The 26928-nt window shown below is 48.9% G+C and overlaps 1 long non-coding RNA gene, 1 other non-coding gene and 1 pseudogene across 2 annotated transcripts; 1 reads left to right on the top strand and 2 right to left on the bottom strand.

The window, feature by feature from the left end:
• Nucleotides 1-499: 499 nt before the first annotated feature.
• LOC120621155 (uncharacterized) lies at nt 500-2272 on the bottom strand. The gene is made up of 3 exons (XR_005658090.1): nt 2083-2272; nt 1562-1692; nt 500-859 (listed from the first exon to the last, which is right to left on the bottom strand). It is a non-coding gene; the product is annotated as an uncharacterized LOC120621155 (long non-coding RNA).
• On the bottom strand, nt 908-1042 carry LOC120621369 (small nucleolar RNA SNORA70). Its single transcript, XR_005658135.1, has one exon. It is a non-coding gene; the product is annotated as a small nucleolar RNA SNORA70 (small nucleolar RNA).
• A 19288-nt stretch (nt 2273-21560) lies between the features above and the next one.
• LOC120621203 (uncharacterized) lies at nt 21561-21679 on the top strand (annotated as a pseudogene).
• Nucleotides 21680-26928: the final 5249 nt, after the last annotated feature.

Below are 26928 nucleotides of genomic sequence, written 5' to 3'. Positions count from 1 at the left end.
TTTACAAAGCGATCCCCTCAATTAGTGTAGTACCCACCTGCACTATACATAGTTATTACAGCATTCCTGACTATATTCCCTATGCTGTACTTTACATCTCTGTGACTATTGCGTAACTACCAATGTGCACTTCTTAATCCCTTCCCCTTTTTCACCCAGTCCCCAACTCCCCCTCCCATCTGGCAACCATCAGTTTGTTCTCTGTATCTATGAGTCTGTTTCTGTTTTGTTTGTTTATTTTGTTCTTTATAGTCCACATATAAGTGAGATCACATGGTATATGTCTTTCTCTGTCTCACTTATTTCACTCAGCAAAATACCTTCCAGATCCATCCATATTGTTGCAAATGGTAAGATCTCATTCTTTTTATGGCCGAGTAACATTCCATCGTATATATGTACCACATCTTCTTTATCCAGTCATCTATCAGTGGGCACTTAGGTTGCTTCCAGGAGAGAAGAATCTCTCTCTCTTTTTTTTTTTTTTTTTGACAGAAACGGGGATTTATTAATGGAAGAGTGGGGGAAGGGCAGCACCAAGACTCATGAGTGCAGGATCCATCATTTGTTCAGGGGGCCACAATTAGGGATATATTTGACCCCACAGCCATGTGGAATGAGCCTCTTTTCAACTACCATGTCTTCAAACTCATCTGCATTAAACTTAGTAATGCCCCACTTCTTGGAAATGTGGATCTTTTGACGGCCAGGGAACTTGAACTTGGCCCTGCATAGAGCTTCAATCACATGCTCCTCGTTCTGCAGCTTGGTGTGAACAGACATGATTACCTGGCCAATGTGGACTCTGGTCACTGTGCCCTGGGGCTTTCCAAAGGCACCCCGCATACTCGTCTGGAGTCTAGATTGGAAATAGCACGAGGTCAGACATGAGTATCCACCGGAAAAGAACTGTCTCCAAGGTCCCTTAGAACAACCCACACAAACAATAGGCTGCATACACTACCATGGATGCTGCTGTTTGCGGCCATTGCACACCGGGCCCCTATGGGGAAAAGAGCACGGTCGGCTTAATTGGCTGCAGCGGAGAAGAATCTCTTTAAGGTCAATGGAACTCAGATCCAATCCCCCAGCTCCGCCACCTCTCAGGAGCAGAGTCTTGGATCCGAGGCCTAGCCTCGGTGTTCTCATTTCTTAATTGGAGATAACAATACCTACTTCACGATGCTGGCATGTTAAAAGTATACTTAACACATAGTAGGTGCCCAATAAAAGGCAGCTATTATGAATAAAAACAACAAACCTGCCCCAACTGGAGCGGAGGGGCTGTTTCCCTTCCACCCACTGGAGGCCGCTGTGTAGGCGCGCAGGGCTGGAGGCTTCCCTGGCCAGGACCTCATTCCCTGCGCTTACTCTTCTCCCACCTCCTCCCTACTCCCTAAAGTCCTGCCCAAGCCTAGAAAGTGATAGGCTGGGGGCAATCCCGCCATGTTATGACCCTGTTCAAGCAATGTACATATGTCCCAGCCTGGCTGTGTTTTTGCCTCTCTGTCTGGGCAAAATAACAAAATGATCATATTACTCATCTCAACATTCCACTCACAAGTGTTTGACTCAGAACCAGGACAGCACAGAACCAGCCTCCTCACCGCTTCCCAGCCCCGCAGCCTCCAGCAGGTCACTTAGTCTCCATATCTGTACTGTGGGCACAAGGCGGGCACTGCGTCCGCAGCCCTGTGCAGAGTTAAGGAGATGGGGTGTGTGAACTCCCTGCACATCGACTGGCACCCAGGAGGTGCCTCCCACCCACTCCCCTCCTGCCAGAAGCAGACAGTCGCCCAAGTGCCTGAGGCTTTAGACCTTCCCTTCTCAACTTCCCTTCAGGGTAAGGGATCTATCCTGGGCCGTCCCAGGCGCTTAGCTTCCCCAAAGACGACCTCATCCGGAAAGGAGGGACTGGGCGGCTAGGACACCCTCCTCTCACGCGGACCGAGGGGTGCCGCCTCCCAGCCGCAGGGACTCCGGGTTTGGGCCGGGGGTCTAGGGAGGTGTCGGCGACAGCCCCCAACCCGCACCGCTTCCGGGGCCTTGGGGGAAGGGAAGGGGCGGGCTCCTCCGGCTCACCTTCTGACGGTGAAATGTGGCCATTTACCTTCACGCTCCAATGCCAGCACCTAAATCACTGTCTCCGCGCCCGCGCTCAAGGTTGCTCCCCAGCCGGCCGCCAACAAAGCCGCCTCGCCGCAGAGCCCCCCACTACCCTGAAGACCCCAGGAAGGGGACAGCCGCCTCCGCTGCGCCCCCTCCGCCTTCCTCCTTCCTCCCTTCCCTTTCCTGTCCCTTTTCCTTCTTTTTTTCCTTTTATTATTATTATTATTATTATTATTATTATTTATTACTACTACTACTACTATTACTACTACCACCATTATTATTATTATTATTCGTCTCAAGGACCTATCTCAGGGACCAGGAGGCCACAGGGTCCCAGCCCAAACTCACCAAGAGCCCTAAGTTTAGTTTTCTATCCCAGGATGAGGTAGTCAGGACAATGGGCTTGAATGAAGAGTCCACCCTTAGGCCACTACAATTTTAAACTTGGGGCCCTGGCCCAACTGGTGTTCGCTGTACCTGAATGATTTTTAATCCAGTAACTACATTGTGAATATCACTCCTAATGCATGGAGCTTGTGCATGTTAAAAGTGTGAATCTTTGGAAGGTAAACATTTAACTCATCGCCGTGACTCAGTTTTGACAAGGTTTCGTTAGCCCTGCTCCCTTCTTTCACCGCCTTTTCCCTCCCTGGTTTCTTCTCTCTTCTTCAGGGTTCTCCACGTGTCATCATCCAGAGGAGAAGGAAAAGAGAAGGGGGGTACAGGAGAGACCCCAGGTCGTGGTCACATAGAGCACTGGGGGCGTCTTTAGAAAAGGAGGAGCAAAGTGGGGGCTGTCGCTGAGAACCAGAACCGTGAGGCTGGAGCGGTCTCAATCCCACCCTGGCCTGAGGTGCCCCCACCTGCCAGTTGTGGGAGGGGGTTGGCCAAGGGCAATGAAGAGAACATCAGCCTAGGAAGGGAGAGGAAACCAGTGACACCACACACACACACACACACACACACACACACACACACACACACGGCTTGGGCCCGCCCCAATCTGGCCCTGAGGCACTGGACATGCCAGGGGTCTGAGTTCTGCCCTCATCCTCCGAGCACACAGTGTCTATTCACAGTTCTGCCCTCATCCTCCGAGCACACAGTGTCTATTTGCTCTGCCTCACATCTTGTTCATTTGCACCTTACTTCTGTTGCTTCTGTGTGGGTCGGTGGAATTGATGTCTCCCCCATCTGACTGAGGGTTCCTCCAGGACAGAGCGTAATATTCCTCCCATCAGATTGGGTGCTCCTCAGAGCGAGGGCTGCATCTCCCACTTGCCTGGGAGCTCCCCCTCGGCAAAGGATCTGTCACCCCATCAGACTGGGGGCTCCCTAGAATAGAGGCTTCTGTCTTCCCCATCAGACTGAGGGCTCTCCCAGATCAAGAGCCGTGTCTCTCTCCTCCAGACCAGAAACACCCCAGAACCCTACGAACCACAGCTGATCTAGTGTTCAAAGCCCCAGGGTCATACCCCCACTCTCAGGCATTATGGTTCTAGAGGCCTTCAGGTACAAATCCAGCTTCATCGTGCATTAGCTCATGACCTTGAACAAATCACATGACCTCTGGGGAGAATACTGCCACTATTCTGGGTTTCGTGAAGCTCCAAGGAAATAGCATTTGGTGAAAAGGACCTGGCATATAGCAGGTGTTCAATAAATGCTGTCTCATTCCTCTCCCCTCATTAGTCTGAGATGTTCAAAGTCTACCTGCCAGCTCAGGCTGAGAAGACAGAGGGGAACCAGAATTGCAAAGGAGCACCCACAAAATACACACACATGCACACGCACGCACACATACACACACACACACACACTCCCATCAAGCTACTGGGTAGTGGCCTCCTTCGTTAGGGGATAGGGCGGTGGCAAGGAGTTAAACGTATTAAGCAATTTACAATTAATATAGAAGTCATTCTAGAGATAGCTACTAGAAAGAGTACAACAGGGCAATTAACCCACTAATACACTAGGCTATTACATCGCTATGTCTCTTATTTTAGCCCGAGGTGATTTGAAACGCATTGGATTAGAGGATATTACAGGAGATAGCATGAAAAATAGCTTAATGTAATGAGCCATCCCGTGATGTCTGCTATTAAAGATGATTTGCAGTTGAAAACTACAACATACAGTAGTTCAGCTATTCGAGGACCGAGGGGGTGGGGGCTGCGGCGGTGCTGTTAACCCTTCCCTCTTTCCAGCTGCCCCCACCCCCACCGGGCCCTCTGCTACCTTCATGCCAAGATTATCAAGTACATCTTATTAGGCGACAATGGCTTCATTGGGAGATTGGAGATTGAGGCCTGAGGTTGATAAAGAACCAATAATCTGCTAATAACCTTTAAAAAATAGATTCCCCCAGGGAGCTATACTAATGGGCTGAGGCTAGGGAGGGAGGTTGATTGGCAACTGGGCAGCTAATGTGGAAAAAGTTGTGGGATTGGTGTGGGGGATAGCTACCCTGAGTGGGGGGAAAGTCAACACGCTCCCCCTCCCCCAGCTCCCCTGAGTGAGAAGGCAGGAAGGTGTTTGGCTTATGGACTGCTGCTTAGAGGGTATGCCTAGTGCGGGAATCATTACAATACACAAAACTGACTTTTTCTATTTAGCTGATCTTTATATGGTGCATCACTGCTTTTAAACGGCATTTCGCATGCAGTAGCTCTCTGGACTTTACATCCAGAAAGGTAGGTAGTGTACAAAAGGCATCTGACCCAGAGAAAGCAAGTAACTTGCCCAAGGTAAACACAGCCAGTTATGTAATGAAAGAGGAACAGACAGCTGTTCTAACTTCAAAACCTATGAAACTCCAGGCTACAAGTGTGTTCTACCTAAGGAATCTCTGCCTACCCCAAGGTCACAAAGGTCTTATGTATTCTTCTGGAAGTTGTACTGTTTTCACATCTTACATTTAGGTCTATGATCCATTTCGAGTTAACTTCTGTGTATGGTGTGAGGTAAGGGTTAATGTTCGTTTTTTTCAAGAGGACTATGAGTGTATTTGCATAACCATGTGTGTGAACACATGTATATGGAGAAGAATACACACACAAGTGTAGGCTGCCATGCAGACAAAGTGGCTTAATCTAAGGGCACCCATTCAGAGACTGTCTAAGGTAGATACACGTAGAGACACACTGAAGGTCAAGGTTATACACACACGATAGGCATGAGGAGTGGGTGAGTACCCGAAGTGAGCATGTGAATGCAGACTTGTTTTGCTGAGTGCACATGTGTGCCACATGAGTAAGTGCTGGCATGTTTCTGTGTCTATCACTGTACACATGTTGGTGTATGTATGTGCATGTGAGTGTGTCCCTGTGCATATGTCAGACTATGGGTATGTCACAGCCGTGGGTGTCACTGGGCATATATGTCTTGTTCAGCATTTGTAAGCATGTTGTTGTTGTGTACATGTCACTGTGTGTGTGTTTGTGTGTGTCAGGCTGTTGGCATGTCTGGTACCGTGTGTCCGTATCCGTATGTACGCATCATTCTGCTCGTGTGTGTGTTGGTGTGTCTGTCTGCGTGTGTCACTTTGCCCATGTGTTGCTGCATGTCCGCGCCTCCCCTGGTGCTGCCACCTCCGAGAGCTGCAGGGCCAGCCGGGAACAGCCCCCGCGCCCCCCTCACTGCTGTCTTTTATCATCATTTGCCACGAAAGGGAGCCCAGGAGGACGGTGATAAATAAGGGCCACTTAAAATACAAGACGACCACTCTGACTTTGGGGAATATTTCTTCTGTGGAGCAGCTGGTGCCGCCTCTGTCCTTGTGGAAAGGGGTCCCAGGGGCCGCCAGCCCCTGCCCAGCTTCCTCAGGCTCCCTCACCTCCTCCTGTCTAGCCCCTCCCCCATCCCTGTCCTGCCAGCCCTGGTCTCGGAGGCCTTAGGAGGCCTGGGGAGGGAAAGTAGAGGGGAGGCCCACTGGAGGCCCCTGCAGCCAGGGCAAGGCTGGCCCTCAGTTTGCCCTTGTCAGGTGCTCTATGGAAGATCAGGTATCATAGGGAAGAAGCTAAGAGAAGAATAGAAGATACAAGGCCTCAGCCTTGTGAGTTCCCCTTCTAATTCCCTGTCGCTACTAAATTCAGGTGAGGGAATGGCTGGGGCATTCCCGAGAGCTGAGATATATGGAGAGACACACATGAACACACATAAGCGTACAATTTTAAGCACCTATTATGTGCCATGCCCTAAAAGAAAGACACAAAGGCACAGATTTCATGAAGAGACAATAATGTACACATACTAGACTTGCTACAAAAAGACACACACAGACATGCAAAAAAAAAACTTGTGTCTAAGATTTGTTCTAGGAAGAGAAGGAGAGAAAGAAGAGAAAGGAATTGAAGGAGGTACGAAAAGAGAAGAAATTTAAAAAACATGGATGTGAAGGATGCACCACTGCATCAGGATAGAAGTGGCCCCTAGGTGGGAGGGGCCGAGGTGGAGGACTGCCCAATACGGGTGTGCAGGCTGCTCACTGCACAGGAAGGCAAGTGAGACCTAAAGTCTAGCCCTCACTCTGCTGGCCAAGCCATGCCCTGGTATGAGGCTGTGTCCACCAGGAGGAAGGATGCCCTTTACTGTTCACAGAAAGGGCCCTCAACCAGGACCCAGAGGGCCGGGTCCTCCCAGAAGGGTCGCCTTTCCTGTTTCTCACAGGGGCACCTTACGAGTTAGCTATGCCCTGAAGGAGGGTCTCTTCACCTATGTCTATGACACATTATTTCCTTAAAATTAAAAAAAAAAAAAAGAGAAAGAGAAGCAGAAATTGAGACAAAGGAGAAAGAAGAGAAAAGATGGTAGGAAAGGAGAAGAGAGAGAGAGAGAAGGAGGGAGAGAAGGGGGGGGGTCAGTCAAACCACAGAGGCTTTTCTAATCAAAGAACTTGTCACTGTCACTCTCCTAGTTGTGACGCCAGGATTGATCTGGGCCTGCTAGCATCCCACCCGGGGTTGGGGGTGAGGGGTGAATGGGGATTAACAGGTGAATCTCTCTCTCTGTCTCTCTCTCTCTCCCTCCCTCTCTCTCTCTCACACACACGCACACGCGCACACACATATACACATACACTTCCACTTCCACACACCTCCCATGCCCACCCTTCTCCCTCTCAGTCCATCCCAGGTGGCCAGGGACCTGTCATGTCTCATTTCCTTCTTCCACGACTAGTGATGGGAGCTAAGCTGACCTTTTCTCCTTCAATTTCCCTTCCAAGCTCCTCAGCCATCAGCCACAGGTACGCTGACACCCTCATCTTCCATGACCCCCTGACACACACAAAGCCGTGTCACCACCCACTAGAGGCCATCTCAGGGAGGATGGAGGACAGGGCAGAGCTGGCCTTCTTTCTTATCAAGGGCTTTCAAACCCCAAGCTCCCCAGACTGGGGCCCTAGAGCCCACCCACAGCCTTTCCCCTTGAGCTTCAGATCCCTGAGGGCCTCTCCAGCCCCAGTCCTCCCAGACCTTCTCCACATCCCTGGAACACCTTTCTGGCCTGCCTACCCTGTGGAAGGGCAAATGAAGGAGAACTAACCTTGACTGAGTACTTACTGGGTGCCAAGGACTGTATCATTTGATGCTCACAAGAACCCTTTGAGGTGGATTTTAACTCAGAATCTCCAAGTTACAGATGAGGAAAGCTCAAACCATAGACAGGAATGCCTCACAGCGTATAGCTAGGACTGCGGGAAAAGAAACCCTGGCCTCACATCTTTAATCCTGCTCCTTCTACTAGAGCATCAGACTCTTTCCTTGCAATCTCGCTCTACCCAGTCCTTTCATTTTGGTAAGTGAGGGCCGACCATGTGCCAGGCACTGCGCTAAACAAGTTACCCTATTATCTAATTTAATCTCATGCTCACCCACGAGGAGAATTCTATTAGTATCCCCTTCCACAGATGAGTAAATTGAGGCTCAGAGAGTTTGAGTGACTTGCCCAAAGTTATACAACATGGGACAGGCAGATCTAGAACTCGACTGGATCTCCTGCCTCCTAATTAATTTATCTTGCTCAACATGATGATAACATAGATTCTGCCACTACTGCCTGCAGCCAGCAGCAGGGCTCCTAGTCCAGGCCCCTCTACTCCCCAGGGCCAGCAGAGAGATTTGAATTGAGGGTGAGGTGCTTGGGCCTCTGCAGACAAAGAGAAAGAAGGTATGGGGGTTGAGCACTATGTGCCCTCTATCTTCCCAGGAGCGGCAGGCCCATTGTCCCCACAAGTGCCCTCAGATTGTCAGACCCAGGGCCTCATCTGGCCCTCAGAATATATGGCCACTGAATAATATGATAGTTGAGAGAGGAGGGGTGGGAGGCTGGGGTGGAGGGGCAAATGAAGAAGGCTCTGCACAGCCCCCAGAAGAAAACTTAATAGTCTGGGGGCTCCCTTGGGTCCTTCTCATTAAAAAAAAAAAAAATCTCTATTTAAATGCAAATTTGTGCTGGAGCTGGGATGGGTTGGCGGGAGACAGACAAGCATCCAGACGCTGACATAGACCAGCCATTGGACACTGCTCCCCAATCTCATCTTGTAATCTGGGACCTTGTGCCCAGGAATTAGCTCCATCCTCAAATATCACCCTCTCCCCACCTCCTAGGAAAGCCCCGTTCAACTTAACCCCTCACTTCTCTGACTCTCTTTGTGTCTGTCTATCTGTCTGTCTCTCTCACACACACATACACATACTCCTTCTAAGCTCTAAATAGAAATGTGTCCTGGGGGTGAGGAGGCAAACCGTTACCTTATAGTTTTCCTCCTTAATCCAGGAAGAGAAGGAGTCTGACCCCACACTCCACCTCTCCATACACCTTCTTCCGAGGAAAGAACCTCAGTTTAAAGAGGAGGAGCAGAACCTGAAAAGTATGCAGCCAGTTTTGGCTCACATCTCTTCTCCCTACCCTTCCCTAAACTAGAAAACCCTTGAATCAATCCTTCTCTTTCTCTCTCTCTCTCTCTCTTCTCTTCTCTCTCTCTCTTCCTCTTCATCACAAGCACACACACACACACACACACAATTCCAAAACTAGACAATGAGACAAACTGGAGGCCTCAAAATAAATCCTGTAGAAGCAGGCATGGTGCGGGTGGGGGTGGCAGCTGAAACCTATACCCTCCTAGCACCCACATCCTGTCCCTATCTACTTCCCACCAAAGGGGAGATCTGTCTGCTCCCCCAGCCTCAATGAACCCATCCTGAGCTCCCTCCCCAGCCCCAGCCTACCCACCCACCTGCCTCTCCAAGCCCATTACCTCCAGGGATAATTATGTGGGTGATTCGCTGGCCCTGGAGAGCTCTTCAATAGCATTAACTCGGGATGAGGGAGGGAGAGAAGGGTTGCCCCTGGTTACCATCCTGCTCTCCCCTTGTCCTCTCTTCCCGCCACTGAGGGTGTTAATTTAGGGGGAATGGAGAAGGAGATGCTATGTACATCTGTCTAGGACACCAATACAGATACCTGTCCCCAAACTTTATACTTCCATTCCTGGCTTTGTCAGGGGACACTGAGTCAAGCTCCTCTTCCTAAGGGAGGCACAGATGACCTTGGGATTGAGAATCCCCAACATTCCCTGCTGGCCCTGCTTTCTCCTCCTTCCTGCTTCTTTCCTTCTGCCGCCCCTCTGGCCTTTGCCGATCCTGCACCGTTGTTGCTCCTAGTTGGCTGGGATGAGCCATCCTTGCCAGTACACTGTATAGAGATCCACAGGGAAAGGAGACCCCTTAAAGCTTCCCAGCCAAACCCAAATTTCAGATTTGTCTGGTCATAGCCTTGGAAGCTGTTGAGAAAAGGGAAGAGCCATGGTCAGTTCACACACTGCCTGCTTTCCCATGCTTGTGGTCTGCACGAGGCTCTCCTCTGGACACCACGGGGCTCTTGGCATTGGGAGGAAAGGCCTCTGGGACTGAAAGTGGTGAGAGGAAGCGTGAGGACCCTGGGTGCCATGAGACAGAGCAGGGGCTGAAGGTCAGGAAGGGGAGAGACCCCTCCTTCTGAGAAACCCCGAGTAAGAGAAAAACAAACAACCAGGAGGAGAGAAAGGGAGACTCACAGAGAGCCGGGGCTAATAAATCCTCTAATGAGAGAGAACTGGGTCCAGAGAGGGAAAGGAGTTGCCTTAGGTCACACAGAGTCATTGTTGGGAGGAAAAGGCTGGAATCTGGTCTCTTGATTCTGTAGCTACAGGATATCTCCATCTATCTATCTATCATCTACCTATCATCTATCTATCATCTACCTATCATCTATTTATCATCTATCTATCTATCTATCTATCTATCATCTATCTATCTATCTGACAGTTTGCATACCCATGTGTTCAAGCAGTGCCTACCATGTACAAGAAAGAGCCTGCGTGCATTTGTTCACACAATTGTGTGGATGTCTGAATGTGCAGGTTTGTCTGCCTAGATGTTTGTGAGTGTGAGCACATCTATGCACACAGGTGTGCACACAGATGTGCAGAAGGGTGAGACACTGCCTGCAGAGGCCTCCCTGACTCCGTGTGCAGGGGTCCCTGTATCCAGAGCATCTCCCGGGCTGATCCCCACCAGCCAGCTGATCCCGCTGGGCCTAGGCAGACTCCTACCCTCAAACATGTCCCAACCGTAGCCGTTCAGCAGCTTCCTTCCAGAGGACCCTCCTAGAGGTGGTGCTGCTCTTACAAGTGCCTGATATGATGGCAGAAACAATTAACTGGAAGAGACAGCTAATACCCAAAGGAAAACATTTCTAGATATGATATTACAACCTTGCCTCAAAATGGGACTTTGCCATGAGGAAATACAGTTTATTAGAAGACATATTTTCTTTTAATTTAATTATATAATCTTCAGAGTTTTTTTTTTTTTTTTAAGTGGTATAGGGTAGGGGGAGGGCTGAGATGTTGAAAGCAGCCCTTTGCATTTCCTGTGTACTGCCTGACCACCCAGGCACATGGGTGCAAATCAGAAGGGGCCTGTGGAAATCTTGAGAATGGGATAGACCCAAATCTATCTATGAGCCACCCATAAAACACTGCTTCAGGAACCGCCAGGCAGAACTAGAAGGTGAAGCCACCTTAAGGGACAGCTGGGACCCAGGCCTACCTCAGGTGATCCATCTCACCCACCAAATCAGGCCATGGCATGCTCCTACTGCCCTCTGCCTGACGTGCAGAGATGCACACTCACACGCACTCACCCCACAATCACCTCACTCACACGCACGCACATACACCCTACACAGTCATCTCGCTCACTCACACAGAAACTTACACATGGAGTGGCCAGGCAGGCCAGGCAGACCCCGACCCTCTAAATAGTCCCAAGAGAAGAAGGAAAGTAAAGCTCCTCCACTTGATCATCGACAGCCTGCTTGGCTTTGGGCAAGTTGCTAACTGCCCCAGACCTCGGTTTCCCCATCTCTCATCAGGAAGGTGCACTAGATGGTTTCTAAGATCCTCACCACCCCCGGTACATGCCTCCTTCCCCCTGGGCTTTCATGACGGGTCCCTGGAGTCAGGCAGTCATGGGCTCCGATCTCTACCCATCACTTGTTAAGTATGTGACCCAGGGCGAGTGACAATGTCTTTCCATGCTACTATTTCTCCATCTGTAAACGGGGAGAACTACGCCATAAGATATACACCAAACCCTCCGCCTGTGGTAAACATGTAATTCATGGTCTCCATCATACTCATTAGTCCCCATGGGAGACTGTGAAAGGCCAATGAATGCGCCCCAGGATGAATCCAGCAAATGCTGGCAAGAAGCAGACAAATCAACAGTGTCCCCTTCTTTGGGGACCCCATATATTTCTTGACCTACTGCTCAGTTGTGGCCCCTTCCACCCTCAATCCCATGACCACTGACCTTTATCCCATGGCCAACTCCAATCACCTCTTCCATTGTCCATCCTTCTCCCTAGGTCTAGGGGCCACAAGGACAGCTACAGAAACTCAAGTACCCATGCCTCCAGCCCAAAGTGCCTAGGGCAGCCCCATCAGGTGAGCATCTACGGCTGTAGCAAATCTCCCCACTTAGGTACTAATGTAGTAAGTCCGATCAAGACACAGTGAAACGGGGTGTAATTTTTGCAGAAAACAATGCAGGTGATGTATGCCCGAGACTGGTACACAATAAAACTGTAGTGGAACGCAGAAAAAAAATGCACCCAGTCAATACAATAAAATCAGCACAAATATATCCGTATAAAGCAAATAAATCTCCCAATTCAAATATTTTACAGCACGAGTACCACAAGAAGGAAGGTGAGAAGTGTGTGTGTGTCTGCGCCAGTAAAGTTTTTCCCAGAAATCTCCAGGGGAAATAAACAAAAAGACCAGTGAGCCCCGCCTACCCCCAAATAAATAAATAAATCTGAAGGACTTGGTGGCTGGTTTGCATTTCTGGCCTCAGACATCTTTGACTGGCGAGGCGACGAGGGGCTGGAGGCCCCCAAATTACCATTCATCTGGCCTTGTTGTGGAAATTTTCAAGGGATTTGCAGTAATTATATGACAAAATGCTTGCAAATCTCACTCATTGCTGAACAGAAACAGGCGGGTCAGGGATTGAACACTTTCAGCTGGGTAATTTGTAAATGTCAATCAGGCAACTGGGGCAGAGAGAGAGGAGTGGGTCGGAGGGAGAGGGAGAGAGAGAGAATATCTAGGAAAATTCTGTAGCAACCTGAGTGTAAGAGGCCTCTTCATCCTCTCAGAACCCAGAGGCAAGGCAGGAGGAGGAAGAGAAGGATGGAGGAGGGGAGAAAGGCAGAGGAGGGGAGGAGAAGAAGAGGAAGGGGGAGAAGGAGAAGGAAAGGGATAGAGCCCAGAAACAGACACAGAAAAGAGGGTGGAATGAGAGGGGAGGGGAGTTGTGGATGGAGAATGAAGAGTGAATCAGGAAAAACAGTTTAAATAAAACCAGGGGAGATTAAATTAACTGATACATACATTCCAAGAGGTGGGTCGAGGGAGCAGCCATAAATACCAGCTCCCTATCTCCCCTGCTCAAGACAGCAGAGAGAGCAAAATAAAATTAAAAGATATAACAATAAAAATTACAAATGCACCTTGAAGGCCCTGTGCCCGAGGTCTGTAATGGAGGCACCGAGCAGGGTAAGCTTGGGGCACAGCCCTCACCCTGGCAGGTAAGCTTTAAGGTGGGAGCTGGAAGACCATTTTCTTTTCTGTTTGGCTGGTCATTCTGAACCTCCTGTTTCATCCAACAGACTTGTAGAGTGCCCACTGTGTGCACGTGAGGGATTTGAAGGGTAATGGTTACCATTTTGACAACTGATTTGGCACTTTATCATTTATAAAGCTTTTCCTGGTCATCACCGCCACTTGAGGGAGCTGGGGTTTATTCCACCCATTTTACAGGTGAGGAAACCGGCTTGGGGAGGCTGATTTGGCTCAAGATGACCCACTAGTTAACAGGTAGAACGAGGATTCGAACCCAGGCTCTCAGGCTCTACACTCTTTCCACCACTGCCTTCAAAGAGCTTATTCCTGCCAGTTTCACCAGAGAAACTGAACACTCTTTCTGAGCATATACACGTTACACCATAACCATCTTACATGAGTAGTGATCCTGACACGTTGTGAACAGAGCAAGATAACATCCTCTGAAGCAGGTGCCCAACTCTTCAGATTCCAAAGACCTTTGTTAACATTCAAAAGTTACTCAACACCCACTGACCACAGGCACTCACAAGCATACTAGTGGTTCTACCTCTAAACATCTGTAAATTGAGAAAGTGCCTAATGACCCAAAGCTACAATAAATCCAGGCACACTTTTCGAGGAATTTTAATTTTACTCATCACCATATTCTTGGGAAAAAAATAAAAGGACAGACATAAACAGGACAGAGTCTCTGTTCGTGGTAGTGTAGGCGCATCTGGGGATCAGAAGTCCAGGGCTACTTTCTCCACCAGGTCCACAGCCCAAAGGTCCAATAGCCTCTGATTGAGATGAAACTTTGAGCAACAGGGTCAGGAGGTTATGGGCTGGCAAGGTCAACCCAGGAAGACTTCCAGAGGGAGGCATATCCTGAGAAGCACTGGGAAGGAAAACAGTGTGGGAGCACAAAGACCAATATGGGGCAAGAGTTGGGAGGAAGGAGAGCAGGATGGCCACAGTACGCTGGCCCCACAGCCACCAAAGGCTCCAATTTACACTTTTGTCATGATCTCCTAATGGGGTTGTATTGACAGCCACAGGGACACTCCAACGGGGTTGAAAGAAGAAGGGCTTTCTTCTACAGCTTTAAACTGGAGTCTCAACTGGCCGCATCGCCAGAGTGTACCATTCACTCATCAGGGGAGCGGCAAAGACCCTAGGGCTCCAATTGTGCACCAAGCACTGCCAGAGATGCAGGAGCTACAGCGGGGAACGAAACAGGAGATGAGAAAGCCTGATGTCATGAAGCTCATCGGACCTTCCTAATTTCCTCAGTCTTGAAATGATTTTGTGAACAGCACAATTATATGCATTGTCTTTCGTGAGTTAAAGTGTTAATTTGTGGAATGTAAATCAGGTGACACTTTCGTAACCCCGTTTGGCATTTCTTCATTTTTAAATGTATCGGAGCCTCAGAAACAGAAGAGGACGACAGGCCCCTGGGAGACTCTGAGCAGGGCAGGGGGAAGGACACAAGTAAAGCCAGCCATCTACCAAACAGTAGCTGCTACCCTCCCGAATGCCAGGGGTTCCAAGGCCTTCAGAGACACTGAGAGAAGGGCACTGGCACCCACCATCTTCTCCACCCTCAGCTGACCCACCTCTTCTGCCTTCCGACCTTCTCTCTCAACCAAGATTGCAGCTCTGAAATTAAGAGCCCCTGCTCTGATTGGTTTATCCTCCAGACTACTTGCTCTTCTGACCCAACTATCTCCTCTTCCCCCAAAAAGAAAATTTCTGGAGAGAGAAAACATCGGCAAGTTTTGCAAATAATCCACTTAGCTTTGATTGCATCACTTTGGTCACTGTAAAGTACAGGAGCCTTGAGTCTCTTTACCTCAGCACCACCACTTACTGTGCAACCCTGAGCAGATGGTTTAATCTCATGGCGCCTCTGTTGCTGCACCTGTAAAATGGAGGTAAATACTAGTAGCTACTCTAGCAGGGCTGTTGTGAAGATTAGAGGACACAAAGCACGTGCTCTATAAATGTTAACTATTATGATTATACTCTCCCTCCGAAGCTCTTAACAGGATATAATCCTTGGGGGCAGGAAGGAAATTGCGGGCAAAGCTAAAGAGTATGAAGCTGTTGTTGGGAGCCAGCAGAGAGGAGAATAAAGAGGCCTGGACTGGGAGTGAGAAGACATGAGTCTGCCTGTCCCTTCTTTTGTAATGGCCTCTCTGAGTCTCGGTTTCCTCATCTGTACAATAAGGAGGTTGGACATCTGGACTGGAAGTGTCTCTGATCTAGGAATTAGTGTTGGAAAGAATAAGAGAGGGCCCAGGACAAGCCCAGGTCAGACATGACCAAAGGTGGGATGTAGCCAGGAGTCTCTCAGGCAGGTTCTCTTTGGAAATCCCAGGCCTCAGATGAGAACACTAAGCCAAGATCACCTCAGAGACCCATCACCACCACCACCATTAGTCAGGAAAAGGCCCCGTGCCTGAGCCAGAGGGTGGCACCCTACCCGCCGGCCTGCCATCTTGGAATCTGCTACCTGCTCCTGTCATTAGCTCCACCCTGAGCTGAATTTAATGAATCTGAGAAAAATTATGAAGTCCCATAAAACCACAAGTATCATAAAAAGTATAATAAAATTGAGAAAAGCTATTAAGTTATAAATACAACCAATGCATGCAACATCATTCAGTCAGGGAGGAAGTCGCTATAAAATAAAGTCATTCCACAAGTGACTAAATCTCTTAATTCACAAGGCACATGCTCCCCTTTATGGCGCCCTACCTTCTTGTCCCTGCCAGGAGTTCATGTAATAGAACTTTATGTGGCAGAGAGCAGTGGGTGAGGAGACAAAGAAAAGAGATCAAGATTAGAGAGACAGACAGACAGACACCGGCAGCCCGTGGGGAAGACCTAGGTAGAGGGCTGGAAAGTAGGAAGAGCTGCCGTGTGGTTGGGCCTGTCTTTAGATCCCAAATCACCCACTAAGATACTTTGCCAAGCAGTCAAGGTGAAAGGAAAGGATGAGAAAGAAAGAAATAGCACCAGAGGGAAGGTTGTAGCCAGTGTTCCGGTTTCTGGACCACTGGGCACTGCTGGACCTGCGCGTCGGCGGAACCCAGTATCCTAGGCGCGTCTCCCCAGGGCGTCCCCCTGCTGAAAGCCACCCCCACGCTATGAATATTCATAGCTGTAATTAGAGAGCGCTCCAGCGTCCATTATGGTTATTGTGCCTCCAATAAAAACAAACACACTAATGAGCAGCTTTAATGCTGCGCGGGTGGTGCGGACCAGAGCACTATCGCGGTGGCCGGGAGAGGAAGGGAAAAGAGGAAGGGGGTGCTGGGGAGGAAAAGGAGCGATTCCCAGCCCCCATGGGGGCGGGGTGAGAGGGGAAGAAGAGGAGAGGGGGAGCGAAGGAGACCAAGGGGTGGGGGGCATGAGCCAAGACTCCAGGGAGGTGGGGACCGCCTAGACAGGGGCTGAGTGGGTACCTAGGGGCACCCCAAGGAACGTTGTCCTGGGCTGGCACCACAAGTGTTGGTTTCACACTAGCGGAGACTCTGGATGGGACATTCCTATATTCGGGGAGGGTGTCAGGGCTCCTGAGACACCGGTGAGTGTGAGTATTCAGACCCTACCCCAGGATGGGATGAAATGCGCACTGTACACCCTGGGCCGGGCCAGGTTGCACCCCAGTGGTTTCAAAAGACCTTACGTTTGCAAAGATTTTTGAGCATGGCCCATGCCTAAGGCACCCCATGCCTGGCCCCACTCCTGGGAAGGTTGAGAAGGGAAGCCAGGAGTGCGCTGGGGCACTGACCAGGAACAGGGCAGTTTTGGAGATGAGCTTCCGAATGAAGAGCGGAGGAGGTGGCAGTGGGTTCCAGGGAGGGAGGGCAGGCCAGATGAGGAGCAGGCGACAAGGCAGGATGTAAAAACAGGAGGGATTTAAAGTCCCCCGAGTGCCCTACTGGGTGTTGGAAACTACTTCAGTGGGAAAGGGGCGGGATGGGAGGCCACTGAAGTGGCGGCGGCGGGGGGGGGGGGCGGGGCAGGGTGCTGAGTGGGAACCTAGGGGCACCTCAAGGAACCTGCACCATCCAGGGATGCTGCAGGCCTCCCTGAAAGTCAGCATTACCACCTCCACTTTCCCAGCTGAGAAAGCTGAGGCAGCCATAGATTAAGGAGACGTTCACAATCACTTTCCAACACGTAAGTTAAACTGGGTGTGTGAGACTCCACAGCCACTGGGCCGGCAGGCCTGCTTGGTTTATCTGGGAAGCTATGAAAAGGGCAGATTCCCACCAGTTTGTCTGGATGGACAGAGCTGGGGTGCAGGAGGGAGTCTGAAGTCTGCTGCTCTTCAGAAAGACAAGAAGGAGGGTGAGAAGCACCAGTACTTTGTTCTCCTGTTAGCCCAGCGTCCACCCTACCCTGAACGTGGCACGCACACAGGAAGTACTGCATTAATGTTTGTGCAAGGGACGAAAAAAGGAAGGAACTGGATGGAGAGGACTTGATGTGGGAAGATGGGAGAGTAAAGAAAAGATCTAGAAGGGAGACAGGGGATGAGGCCTAGAGCAGTGCTTTTCAAATTTAGCAAGATCAGACTAAAATACTAATTTCTTATTTTTGCGCATACAGAATATTCTGTACAGAATTGTCAAAGCATTATTCTGATAGACAAAAGGTGAAAACAACCCAAAAGTCCATTGAGTGGTGAATATGCAAAATGTGGCATATCCATGTAATGGAATACTATTCACCAATAAAAAGGACTGAACTACTGATATATGCCACAACCTCGAAAATATGCATAATGAAAGAAGCCAGCCACAAAGACCACATATTACATGATTCCATTTATGTGAAGTGTCCAAAATAGGCAAATCTGTTAGAGAGGGTAGACTTGTGATTGCCTGTGGTTGGGGTATAAGGGAATTTGTAGGTGACAGGTAAGGAGTACAGGGTTTCTTTCGGGGGTAATAAAAATGAATTAAAATTAATTGTAGTAACGGTAGCACAACTCCGTGAATATATTAAAAGCATTTGAACCGTACACTTTAAAGGGGTGAATTATATGGTATGTAAATTATATCTCAATAAAGCTGTTAAAACGAAACATGCTGAGTAGAAGAAGCCAGACTCAGAAGACCATCCAGAAGAGGCACATCTGTAGAAACAAAGTAGATTAGTGGTTGCCTAGGGCTGGGGGGCAAGAAGAAGATTAACTGCAAACACCAGGGATCTTACTAGAATGATAGAAATGCTCCCTAACTGGACTGTGGCGATTGTCGCACAACTCAATAAATTTACTAAAAACCATTGAATAGTATGCATAAAATGGGTGAATTTTATGGTATGTGGATTACACCTCAATAAAGTTGTTTTCTAAAAACACAGATTGCTGGATCCTACCCCCAGAGTTTCTGATTCAGTAGGTCTAGGAGGACTGGAGAATTTTAATTTCTATCAAGTTCTCTGGTGATGCTGATTCTGGCCCACAATGGTAGATCCACTGGCCTAAGGAGATGAAAGGCCAAGACCAAGAAGTGGGTGGGGCCTGTTTAAAAAAAAAAATGAAAGAAATACCACCAGCTCTTCACACCCACTCACCCACTGCTCGAGTGTAACCCAGGTGGATAACCCAAAGGGGCTGTAATGGGTCGCAGATTGCCGGGGGCTCTCTGTGCCGGGCGGACATTTCTACACAGCCGACAGCAACAGAGTTAATTTCAAGTCAGCCTCTCCACCATCAACCGAAATTGGCAGGGTAAATAGGAACCACCGTTTATTTGCCACTTACCTCTGTCTTGTTCCACTTTAATACTGAGGGGAAACCAGAGTCATTAGGGTCAAAAAAAAATTACAAACATATAGTGTCACTGTGTATTGGTGAAAATGATATTAGAGATTGGGCTGGGGGTGGGGGCAACAAAAAAAAATAGAAAGAGAGGAGGAGGGAGGGTAGAAAGAGAAGAAAAACCACCTTGCACCAACAGAGCATGACACAAAATAAAATTAAATAAAGATCTGTTTGGTGGGTGGGGGATCGTTGTTCCAGGAAATGCGGGTGGAGTTTGGGGGAAGGGAGAGTTCTGGAGTTGTTTGGAACGCCAGACCAGGGAGCCGGTACATTCCAATTTCTGTTTTCTGGCCTGATTAGCACAGTTTGGACTGATTCTCCTCTCTGGGTCACCAGGCAACGGGTCCAAGGAGGAGACAAAAGCCAAAAGCAACCATTACCCCTACCTTGGGGTATTTCCCCCACCCCTGTGGTCTTGGAGCTTCCCTCCTCCTCGGGCTTCACGCCCAGAAGGGGCTCCCTTCTTCCACTTGCCCCAGCCCTGACAGCATATTAATTGGAGGCGAGAGGAGGACCACATTTATTACCTCCCCTCCTGCTCCACACTAAATCTTGTGGCAATGCTTCTAAAAGTCAATAAAACGAGAAGGAAGATGCGATAAAATTAAGGTGGAAAGTGCGGTGGTGAGAGGAAATGGGAATCTTCTTTTTAATTTAGCTTTAATTTTAATCTTTTGTCACCTCTCCAAACAGCCAGCGTGCTGCCGCAGCAGGGGGCAACTGGGGGAGGAGCTGGTCTGGCTTTTTAAGGACTTCAGGACCACTGCACACTGGGCAAGGTCTTGCGGGGCCACATCTTAGAGGAACTACAGCTGCGGGGGTGGGGGAAGGGGCAAGAAGCTGCCTCTCAAAATCCTACTCATCCAGAAGGAGGAGCTCCCTTCTTTGTACTCCCAAAGCACACACTGTCCAGACTTGAAGGCTTACTGCAGCTGACTTTGCACTCCCTGAGAGCAGGAAGTGTGTCTCAGTCATCCTAGTCATCTCTTTATTCACAGCACCTGACACATAAGAGTAGTAGCAGTAATGACGATGACCACAATGATAGATGATAGTTATTGAGCATCGACTATATTCCAGGCATTGTTTTAAGCACACTTTAAACTTACTGTTTCATTCTGTTCCTTCCATCAACACTACGAGATAGGTATCATTATAATAGCCCCATTTTACAGATGAGGACATTGAGGACAGGGAAGTGAAGCCCCTTGCTTGTAGGTAGGGGGAATGCTATGAATGAAATAGATCATGGGGTCATTCTCATTTACTGAATGGATGAATTAATGAATAAATGAAAATTACATAAGAATACTAATAATACGTGACAAGTATGCAAGTTCCGGGGGTCCTATGGTGAGCCCCTACTCAGTCCATGAATGCTGGGAGTACCAAGCAATGCAGAGGTAGAAGTAGCTGACCTCAGAGCTCTGTGGAGCTAAGGCTTCTTGTGTTGGTGGGAAAGCTCCTGAGATCAGGTCAACAGTCGCTGTCACGTGATTTCTCTCCCATTTTTAGGAAGGGTGAAAAAACCCCTCATCGCCATCAAACCAGATGTTCTCTCCACAATGGCCCAACCAAGGGACAGAGGCAATGTGGCTCCAGTTGTAACCTTCCCAAGAACAAGGCCCCCGAAGCAGTGGCATTATTGATCCTCCCTCACCCTGGCACTGGCCAGATGTCCAGAAGGTCTGTAGCAGGACCCAACTTGGCCTGTCAGAGGAAGTCGAAGTTCAAAACTGAAAGTTTAAAGGGTACTAGACACTGCCAAGTGCAGTTCCGCAATTTCCACATGAAGAAAGTCAATTTTGAAGAGAAAATGTACTTCCCTCAGGTCACACAGGTGGTCCCTGCTCCATAACCTAGAGATTTGCTCTCTTTCTATTTGATGGGAGCCCCAGAGTCAATAGTCTTCAACTTCCTAAGTGGGCTTGTGTCTCAGCCCTCGGCGATAGCCCTCCAGGAGGCAGGCAAAAGAGAGGGCCTGTTTCCTCTACATACAGATGGGAAAACGGAGGCTCAGAACTGTCAAAATGTCTCTAAGACCACGTAATAACTTGGCATTGGGCTCTAGTTGTGCCCGATGAAGGATCTGGCTGTTGTCTAATCTCAACTGAGTGTGAAAAAGAAAAAACATGTTTTCTGAAGATACTTTCCTCCATGAAGCTCAGATTCTGAAGCAGCCCTGCCCGCTTCCATGCCACACCTCCCAATCCACAGGGGCCGGCTGGGCAACCCTGCCCATCTTGGTATCGCCCTCCTGTGGTCCTAAAAATCCTCCACCTCTCCAAGGAGGAGGTGAGAAAGGATGGACTTCTTTCCTAGTGAGTTTCCTTTTGTCCAAAGTATTGTTTCCCTCATTTAAAAAATCAGTCTCTCAAAGACTATTTAATGGTATAGAGAAGTGTATATGAAATATTTGTAAGTTAAAAAAAAAAGTTACCAGACTATGGTCATGCTACCCTGAACAAGCCCGATCCCGTCTGATCTTGAAATCTAAGCAGGGTTGGGCCTGCTTAGTACTAGGATGGGAGACCACCAAGGAAGACCAGGTGCTGTAGGCGTAAAAAAAAAAAAAAAAAAAATGTTACCAAATATCGTGCAGAACATAATTCTAATTATGTTTTGTTTTAAATATAGCTTATGGCTATATTTATGTACACATAGAACAGATGGATAGATACCAAAATATTTAGAGTAGTTTTTACTTCCTTAATATTTCTGTATTTTCCAAATTTTCTGCTGGGAACACATGTCCTTTTGTAATTATAGAAAAGGAAATTATAAATGAATTTTTAAATTCTGCCTTATTAGGTTCGATTTTTTAAAAATATTGATAACCCTCTAGCTGGCTGGCTCTGCGGTCTCATAAGCAGCAGCCAAGAATAGTTCACACGTGAGCGTGTGTGTGTGTGCCGGGGGCTCCCAACTCTCCCACCCTCTCCCAGTGACTGCTGTTCATCATAACCAGGACAATTAACCATCCCCTTATTATTCACACGTCATGATTACTAATCACCCTTATTAATATCCATGCTTTGCAAAACCAGGAGGCAGTTTGGCTCAGATGCTTAGAACTCCACAGGAATCCAATCCTGACCCCAGGCACGTCCCTTCCGGCTCTGTGCCTTCACCTCCTCTTGGATTGGGAAGATCTGTCCCTTCCTTGTCCCTCCACAGTGATGGATGCCCTCTGCTTCCCTCTTGTGCCACCTCATAAGAGGCCCCCAGAGGGCCATCTAACTTTTCAACTGAATTCACCACCTGAACCGCCAACCTCCCTTCCACTGGGACTGGAATAAGGATCTCTTCCTGTAGTTGATCCCTTTTTTCAAATTAACCATTTTATTCATAAAATGTATGTTTTGCCCTAAACAGACATATCATGGCTAAAGACTGAACTTTATGGTTATGCCATTTAACCATGTTCAGTCTCTAAATCTAGTTACTTGTTTGAGGAAATACATTAGCAGTTCTGTGTTAAGCCAGCTATTGATGACATTGGCCATTTGGCTGATATTAAATTCCCCGGCCAATGTTTGAGGCAGATTTACACTCTGGGTCAAGTCAGCCCTTGGTTTTTGACGTGCTGGTGGCTCTAGTAATGCTGAGGATGAGCGTGCTGTATGTCGGTGAAGTGAGTCGGGGCTGAGCGTCGCCTGCACACACAGAATTTACACTGCACTAATGTGCAGCTCCCAAAGGGGTCGCTGTAACCTCCTCTGGGTGGAGATGAATCCAGATCCTCCTCAAGAGGTGGTGGCCACCCATCTCTGCCCTGATTATACTCTGGGTCAAGATTCCAAGCACTGAGCAGCACCCAACCCTGGCTGAGAGGCAGAGCCCCAGGTGCCACTCCTGAACACACTCATGAACGTACTAGAGATGACGATGACAATGGAAGCAATTTGAACAAAATAGTTACAGCAGTTGCATTTATTACAGTAAGAAATTAGACACCCTCACATACACAACAGTGAGGGAGTAACCAAAGTGACAAGCCATCAGCATGACAGGACACTATGTGGCCATTACAATGACAAGACTGGGCTCTGCCATCCTTAAAATGTGTCCGTGAGTGGATGTCAGGTGAAAGCAGGAAACGCAAGCAGGAGAGATGCTGCCCCAGAGAAAGAGCCCTGCACCAGAGCAGGGAAGGACCGTGTTCAAATCTGGATGTGGCCGTGAATGCTGTACACGTGCCTCGGCCGTTCATTTGTAAAGAGATCACCGCCTGCTCCCAATGTTGTGGGAGGACTAAGTCAGGTCACCGTGCTCAGGACCTGTAAGGTCCTCAGTAACAAAAATGCCCCTGAAGGCAGTAAAAATCCAGAAAATACTGATTGGAATGTGAATGTTTAGAAATTAAAGTTTTTTAGATCCTTTTTGGAGTTAAGTCCGTTTAAGAAAAAAGACAGGGCGTGGTTTGGGAGGAGGGGCTCTGGAGCCTTGAAGATTCCTCCTGGAGGATAGGTGGCCCATCAAGGGCTGGCTAGGTTTTGGAAGAATGAAGGGAGAGAGAAATTAGGCTCTTCATCTTTGGGGGACCAGTCCCCCAAAGAAGACCAAAGCCACACTCAGTAACCGGGCATGAGAAATCTAAAATCAGAAGGAAGAAAATCATCCCCATCCATTCTGTGCAGCTCACAGGAAGCACAGAGGAGCCCAAGGAGCCACATGGGGTTTTTCTCGTCAAGACAGAGGAGGAAAGAGAGGCAGAGAGAGCCAAAGCAGGGCGGGGAATGGGCCCACCCTGTCTCCTCCCTTAGCCCGCGTTCTTGCCTCCTGCCTGCTGTCAGTTAGGGACAGGCGCTGCCAGCCTGCTCCCGGAACAAGAAAATAAAATAAGCTGCTCTGCCAGCTAGCTGCCGCCACCTCCCCTCTCTCCTCTTACCCCCTCTCCTCCTCTCTCTCTTTCTTCCATCTCTGCTGCCCAAACACCATCTCCTTCCTTCGGTGTCCAAAAAGAAGAGGCTTGTGAGCCCGGTTTAATACAAGTCACTAGACATAAGTATTTCTGGCGGAGAACAGGATCCTCCCCCATGCGTATCTGCCTTGAGGGACCCAAGGATGAACCATGGCCCCAGACCCCTGCAGCACAGGCCATCCCTCCTTATTACCTGAGGACAGTTTGGGGACCACCTGTCCCCCACCAATCTTCCTACACCACCTTCTTTCTCTGAGAAGTGAGAATAGGGTTACAACACAATGCGAAGCTGAGGGAGAGGATGAAGAAAGGAGTGGAATGTTCTTTATATAAGAACGTATTTTTCCACTGTCATTCTTTGAGCCTGTCATTCTGGAGGGGAAGGAAAAATGGAGGTGGGCCACTCTGAGGGAACAGAGCAAATCCAGAGATTTGAAAGAACATTTTAGTAAGTGTGCAAATAATTCAGCCTCCTGCTCTCTTCCCAATGCATTCTGCTTTTGCTTGAATAATCCAGGAATTTGGGACAATTCCCTTTCAGTTTTATCTCACTCACCCTTTGCTCTAGGAAAGCAGCCTATTTGCAGTTTCGTGGATGTGCGCCCAGCCTTCCCACCTCCAGGCCTTTGCCCATGCCGTTCCTTCCATCAGGTCTTTCTTCCCTTCTCCACCTGTCAGTCAGCTGGAGCCACCTGAGAAACCTAGTTTAATATCACTCCCTCTTTCATGAGGCCTTTTTGGAATCCCCCAGCCAAAAAAAGCTCTTTTTCTTCTCAGCTATTTTAGAAAGGAAACAGACTCTGGGATTTCCTGCTCACACCCTATCCCCTAACTGTCATTTTGTTCATTCCCATGATGCCTTTCACCTAATCAATCTATCAATGAACTAAGCAATTGGGGCAGGAAGAAGGGAGGCCACAAAATTGCCCAAATCCCAGTTAACGGACCCTATTGATGAAGCTTGGACTCACAGTCTGAGGCACCTCACACAGTTATCCTATGAAAGTCGCATATCCACACCACGGAGTAGGTTCTATTACATCCCATCTTGCCTGGCACACCCCCAGCTAGTAGAGGATTGGAACCTGGGCTGGCTGACCCCAACACCCATGCTCTTCCCACTCTACCACACTGCCTCCCATACCTAGCTCTCTCCATGGGGGAGAGATCCTAATTCTCCCCGATGGGAGATTCCCCTCCTAGTCCTTTGCTTTTTACAGCCCCTGTCCAAGGTGAACTCTGGCTGGCTCTACCACTCAGCCACCTAGTTAGGCAGGAAAGGTGGTCGGGGAGCCCCCAGGCACTAATGGAGGTGACCAGGGAGGTACAGACATCAAAAACCTCTGGGATAGAGCCCCACTGTATTATTTTTCCCTAGGTTGTTCTATAGCTTGGCAGCAGGAATTAGGCCTGGAGGGAGAAGGTGGTGGAGGAGAGAGAGGTTCACAGGGAAGATGATGCTCATAGAGGGGAGAGAGGACCCTCTGACCTTGGCAGACAGCCCTGCCCAGCTCCCAGCCCAGAGTTAGGGTGTGGAGAAGGGTTAATCTCCACCGTTTCTGAGATTTATTTCTTGACTTCCCCAGGCCTTTGGAGAAATGCTGCAGTTCTCGGCCTGGCCCTCAATTCCACACCTCTGCCAGTGCCTCAGTTCCAGTCACAAGGAATAGACGCACTCACATGAACTGCCAGGCCACCACACATGCATCTGACAAGTTACTTGAGCTCAGGCCACCTGCAGGATAGATAAAGCACAGATGCTGGGGTCTCTGATACACACAAACATATACACACACTTTAAATTGACCCTTCCCCATGCATTATCTTAATTGGTTTAAACCTCACAACAGGGTCCTATGAGGTGAGCAGGGCAGACGTTATGAACCCATTTCTTAGATGAGGAACCCAAGGTTCAAGGAGGTGAGCAATTTACTCAAGGTCACACTCTCCAGAGCTAGTGATCATAATAACACTGACAAAACCCACAGCAGTTCACATTGATTCAACGCCAGGCCCAGTGCTAAGCCCTTTCCATGCATCTAACATCCACAATAGTCCCATGAGGAGTTATTATCCCATTATTGTCCCATTTTACAGATGATGAAACAGGGACTTAGAGATGTTAGGCAATTTGGGGAAGCCACTTGGAGTCCAGCCCCAAGCAGCCTGACTCCATGAACCTTCCCCCGGGGTGGGGACCTTGTCTGTTGGGTCCCCTGAGTCCCCAGTACCTAACAGTGTCTGGCCCACATAAGGTGCTCGCTAAACATTTGCAGAATCTCTGTTGACTGCGTAAGTCTGATCCCACTGCCCCTGTCCTTGACTTACTCCTCCCCTGACTATTCCTGCCCTTCTCTCCCCTCACTCCTGTGTCTCCAGCCAACCATTTGACACCTCTTCCCTGGAAGTTCAGGGTCACAGATCCCCAGATCCCCAAAGGAGGCTAGAAAGGCAATTCACCAACTCACCCCCAACGCCTATCTGCAGTCGAAGATTTGTGATTTGTCCCAATGGTTCCCCCTTGCCTCATTTTCCCACCTGTACCAGATATAAAAGAGGTGGGAAAGCAGCCTGCTGGGAAAGAGGCCTGGAGTAGGTCTGCCCCTCTACTTCTTTCTACCCCAAGGGGGTTCTAAGGGATCTAGAGAGAAAGGGGAACCTTTCTCTGCCACCTCCAGAAAGGTTCCCCTTTCTCTCTAGATCCCTTAGAACCCCAGACATACAGAGAGGGGCCTGCAGGGAGTGAGACACAGGACAGGTGTGTGGTGTGGCCCTGCTTTTCTAAACAGGGAAAATGCTGAAATATGAGGGTGGGGCTCTCTCCATGATGGTCCCCCATAGGGTGAGGTTTCAAAGGCCCCCTTTGGAACACTGACAACTCTAGCT

Source organism: Pteropus medius, unplaced genomic scaffold, assembly GCF_902729225.1.
Source record: "Pteropus medius unplaced genomic scaffold, Ma_sr-lr_union100, whole genome shotgun sequence".
Lineage (NCBI taxonomy): Eukaryota > Metazoa > Chordata > Mammalia > Chiroptera > Pteropodidae > Pteropus > Pteropus medius.
The sequence above is the reverse complement of the archived record's forward strand: the minus strand, read 5'-3'. Positions and strand labels throughout refer to the sequence as shown.